The 5572-nt window shown below is 37.6% G+C and overlaps 1 non-coding gene across 1 annotated transcript; it reads left to right on the top strand.

Moving 5' to 3' along the window:
• Positions 1-5050: 5050 nt before the first annotated feature.
• Positions 5051-5192, top strand: LOC115870233. The gene has a single exon (XR_004046604.1). It is a non-coding gene; the product is annotated as a small nucleolar RNA SNORA4 (small nucleolar RNA).
• Positions 5193-5572: the final 380 nt, after the last annotated feature.

The raw sequence follows: 5572 nt of genomic DNA, 5'->3' as shown, positions 1-5572 counted from the left end.
TTAATTAATTTTTACTATGAGAAATCACCAATAGCCATATTAAAAAAGAGAATAGTACTAGTATCCAGAATGCTCCCACATGTTCATTCTCAATCATTAATATTCACACTTTCATCACATAATCATTATTCTTAGTTTTATAATAGGTCTGAATTTTTTATTAATGAAATCAAATACTCTATGCACTTCTTGATTAGCATCTAGAAATGAGTGAGATCCATCCATGTTTTCACATTTTGCAACAGCCACCCCCCCCCCACCAGTGTTCTGTTAATGAAAGTATGGTGACGTGAATTTTCTTCATATGGCTCTTCTGTCCATGTCTCAGGATCCCTGGGGGTGTGGTGTTTATAGTTGGTCTACCAACCACAAGGTAAGCAGTTCCAAACCACCAGCCCGGAACTCCTTGGGAGAAAGAAGGGGCTTTCTAGTCCCATGAAGAATTACAGCCTTGGAAACTCAGCTGCATTTCTACCCCGGCCTATTAAGCTGCTATAAGTTAGTATTAATTCAAAGGCAGTGACTTTATTTTGAGTTTTTATTATCAATGCCTTAGTAACTCCCATCAAATTATTGAGTGAGTTCATGTCAATAGGGTATACAGAAACCAATACAGGTAACTGGAAAGTTTTAGTTGCCACTCTTCTAGGTCTACAAGAGTCATCTCAGAAGCAAGAACAAAGCGATTTCCCGATAATCAGCATCAGTGGAGTACATTCTTTCAAGGCCCCTTCCTGAAGTAACAAAGGCTCAGCGGCATGTCACATGAATCTAGAGGCTCCTGGGCAACAAGGTTGCAGCAGGACAATACAGGGAGCAACCAGATGCTCTTGCTGGATTTAGAAGAGGATGTGGAACAAGGAATATTACTGCTGATATCAGATTGATATTTGCTTAATGCAAAGAACACCAGAAAGACACCTGCATTAGTTTTACTATGCCAACTCATTAGACTGTGTGGATCGTAATGAATAATAGCTAACCATGATACGCGTTGAAGGGGTTTTCCAGAACATGTGTGTTCCTGTGCATCTTGTACATGAATCAAGAGCCAGTTGAGTGAACAAAGCAAGGGGTATTGCCTGGTTTAACATCAGGAAAGGTGTGTGTAGGGTTGGGTCCTCTCACCATACCTCTTCAATCTGTGTGCCGAGCAAGTCATTGCAGAAGCTGGCTTATATGAAGAAACATTTGGCATCAGGATTGGAGAAATGCTTGTTAACAACCTGGGATACACCAATGACACACCATGCTTGCTGAAAATAAGGAAGAAGCATTTGCTTATGATGATTAAAGATTGCAGTATTCCTCAATGTAAGGAAGACCCAATGTTACCAATAGGTATCATGATGATAACTGGAGATGAGACTGAAGTTGTCAAGGATTTTAAGCAGCAGTCAAAAGATTAGAAGACACGTTGCATTAGGTAAATGTGCTGCACAAAATCTCTTTATAGTATTGAAGAGCAAGGGTGTGACTTTGAGGACCAAGTGCACCTGATCTAAGCCATGATATTTTCAATTGTCTCACATGCATTTGAAAGTTGGACATTTAATAAGGAAGACTGGAGAAAAATCGATGCATTAGAATTGTGGTGCTGGGGAAGAATATTGAAAGTACCGTGGACAAACCTCTCTGTCTTGGAAGAAGTCATCTTTAGAGGCAATGGTGGCAAGATTGGTCTTTCATAATTTGGACGTGTTGTCAGGAGAGACCTGTCGTTGGAGAAGGACATCATGTTTAGTAAAATAGAGGGAAGCTGGAAAAGAGGAAGGCCCTTGAGGAGATGAATTCACACAGTGACTGCAATAATAGACTCAAGCATAGCAGCAATTGTGAGGCTGACACGGTGTTTCTGTTGTGCACAGGGTCACTATGAGTAGTAACTGACTGATGGTACCTAACAACAACAACAACAACATCCATGCCTCAGTAACTCCCACCAAATGATTGAGGGAGACCGTGTAAACAGAGTAGAGGGAAAACTAATAGAGGGAACTGGTTGGATTTGCTTGCCGTTCGTATGAGTCTGAGAGGCATCTGAGGAGCAGAAACAGAGATTTCCCTGGACCATCAACAACGAAGTACCACTAGTGGAGCATGTTTTTTTAAGACGCTTGCCTGAGGCTCGTGGGCCATGCCAAAAAGGATCCAGAGACTCCAGAGCAGAGGAGCTGCAGCACTGAGACAAGAGACTCTTAGACTCTGAGGCTGAGTCGAAGCTGCTGACGGGCCGCTTGGCCAACAGAATGACCACGTGGCTAAGAGGATAAGGGCCAGCGACATGACTGCTGGCTGAGAAGAGGTACTGCTATAGACCAATGACTCTACCCTTAATGTTTTATGATTCTGGCTTTTGGCAACCTGTTAATTTTCCTATTGAACCCAATAAACATGAGTACTGTCTGTGATTTCTGTGTGGTCACTGAAATGGATTATTGAAGCCAGCAAAGAAATGGAATGCCTGTGGGAAGAATGGTTGGTATCAGGATATGGAGAAAGGATATCGAGTTTAAGTGTGTCTGACCTCTGCCATGTGGCACTCAGCCTTCAATCAGGGTAGAGGTGGATTCTTATTTTCTGTACTGTGGTAATTATATGATCTGGTGTCAACTTAAGAAGAGGTGGAGTCAAACCTGTCAATCAGGTCACAACTTGATGACCTCATTTAGAGGTGCCACAGAGATAAATAGCTGACTGGAGGCCAGGCACAGACAGACTCTCTGCTTGGTATTCCTGATGACAAGACACATGGAGGTACACTGGAGGCTGGGAGCTGGAGGAGCCACGTGGAGACCCACGCCAGCGCTAAGATGCTTACACCACTACTGGATCCACAAGACTTTCCACCCACTGGGCTGTGATATTCCAGCATTCGGCATCATTACATATATTTTGTGTGTCTGAAGAGGAATTTATATTTTGGTATCAGACATATAGGCTAATGGCTGACTTATGAACTTGATCTGGACTGGGCTGTGATGTTTTTTCAATATTCAATTGCTCTTGTATAAAGCTCTTTCTTATACACATGAGTTTCTATGAATTTGTTTCTCTAGTCAACCCCGACTAACATATGTACTGAAGCCAGAGGGAATCACATGTGGCAGCTAAACTGTTTGTTCAGATGTCCCAAAGAGATGTGCGTTATCTCCTAGTAAAACATATTTTTACTAGTTTTGCTATAGACCTTCTTCTACATTTGCTCTTTAGAAGTGTGCATGGCAAGCTTTCTACTTGCTTACTTTGGAAAAAGCATTAGGAAAGCCTATCACTAGAAAACAACATTTTAGTTGGCAAGATAGAGTTTAGAAAGATGAGCAAAGTCTTTGGTGGGATGTATTAACACAGTGACCAAAATAATGAGCTTCATAATACCAACGATTGTGAAGAAGGCTGGACTTTGAACGTTCCTTTGAGTTGAACTTACACTTGCCAGGAATTGGCGCACCTAAGATCGCATCTAACACCACCACACCCATCCTTCGGTTTAAATATGCAAGCATCTCTGAGTCATATACAAATGTATATACCAAGGACTAGAATTGTTGAGCCTTTAAAAAACAAAAAATCCATCAAGCCCATTACTATATATTTGATTCTAATTTATAGTGCCCTTATTGGACAGGATAAAATTGCCCAATCATTTCCAGATCTGGAAAGCTTTACAAAAGCCAACTTTCACATTTTTCCCTACAATTCTCTGAGCTGGTGGATTCTAACGGCTGCCCTTGTGATCAGTAGCTGAGCCCTTACCCAGTATGCTAGAAGGGCTAAGACTTAGCATAGTTGAAATAGTAGCCTATTCATTCAAAGATCATCTAGTTTATTTATTTTTTTTACATTCTATCAATAGTATATGAATTTGCCTCATATTCTAGTCAACAGTTGGTGGTCAGATTGTTAAATAAATATCAGCTATTCTAGTGAATGTTCAAAATTATCTAATCACAGTTTAATCTGTGTTTCATTAAAGATAAATGAGGCTGATAGCCTTTTAATATGTTTGATATTTGCATATTTAAGTGTCTTTTTATATTTTGACAGTTTAAAAACTCAAACTTTCAGTCTTTCTTTAATGATTTTAGTAGATACTTATGTATTCTTAAAAATCAGTAGATATTGGAAGTATTTCTTTCCATCCTGAGACTTGAATTTTAATTTTTTAAGATCATTTTCAGAAAGACAGTCTTATTATTAACAAAACATAATTTATCAATATTTTCCTTAAAATTTGGAGTTTCTGTAAGTTTTAAAGAATTTTTGTTAGAACTAGCAGACACTAACATTATATTAAAAAAACTAGAATTGTTTTTTATTTAGTATATCAGATAATTATGGAGATTACTGGATTACTTATATTTTATGTTTTATTCAATCACTCTAGCATTTTTTATTGAAACTATTCTTTAAATTCTTGCAATTGTCTTTTGAAAATTCAAATAACTGTATGAGTGATTCTGTAATGTTTATTCTATTCTATTTTTTAAATTGGTTTCCTCATACAAAAAATAGTTTGTACAGCTTTACTATATAGACATATATAGTTTATTCTAGACTTGTTAATGTCTATTCAGATTTACATAACTTACTTAATAAGCTCATTTGTATATTTTATTTTTTAAAGGGTGGATAAATATGCTATTTGATAATTATAAATAATATAGCATCAATCATAATAGCATATGGCAATATAAATGTTATATATTATAAATATTATTTGCATAGATTCTGCATATTGAAAACTTTTAGAAGATTTTTTCTCTAGCATGTCTCTATAATGAATAAATATAATACAATATTTCCAATTAGTCATCATAAAAACCAAATCCACTTCTTTTCTTTTGATTCCAACTCAAAATGACCTGTATAGGTGATTTCCAAAACAGTAAATAGTTATGGGAACCCTCATCTTTATCATTCTCCAATCAAGTGACTTTTGAGTTTTAATTGCCAGTCTTGAGATTTGCAACCCACCACATCATCCACATCACCACCATGGCTCTTTTTATTTTTGAGAAGAATTTATAATTTTGCAAAACTAAGTTTGTTACCAAAAGTTGATTTTTGGAGGCAAGGGTTTTTTAATAACCTTTACCAGTTTGGGCTGTTTGGGAGAATAAAGAGAAGACTGCATTCCACAGTGGGCTATACCACTTAGTACAGTTGGCTACTATTTTGTGGCCTACATTTAAAAAAAAAACGAAGTTTTTAAACTATGTACAAGTTGTAAAAAGGTAGTAAGTAGTAAAGGTTTCAAAACCTCTCTAAACACAGGAAAGATAATTAGAATTTAACATCAGCTCAAGGGTGATTTATATTAGGTACTAGTCAGACAGGTATAGGTCAGAACTCACAGATTATACTTGGACTCTACAGGTTTATTAAGGAAATAACAGGATAAAATTGAGGTCAGTATCAACAGGCTACACCTTAGGATCAGGATAAGGAAGCTTATAGGCAAGGTTTTCTTTCTTCCATATTGCATAGCTTTCTTGGCTCCTCTGGGTCATGCTGACCTCCTATTGGTCCTTGGGCAGGCTCCTCTTGACCCTGCTGCCCATTGTCATTG

The sequence above is a fragment of the Echinops telfairi genome, unplaced genomic scaffold (assembly GCF_000313985.2).
Source record: "Echinops telfairi isolate 266 unplaced genomic scaffold, ASM31398v2 ScPeMD7_443;HRSCAF=831, whole genome shotgun sequence".
Taxonomy (NCBI): domain Eukaryota; kingdom Metazoa; phylum Chordata; class Mammalia; order Afrosoricida; family Tenrecidae; genus Echinops; species Echinops telfairi.
Note: the sequence above shows the minus strand (reverse complement) of the source record. Positions and strands in the feature narration are given on the sequence as shown.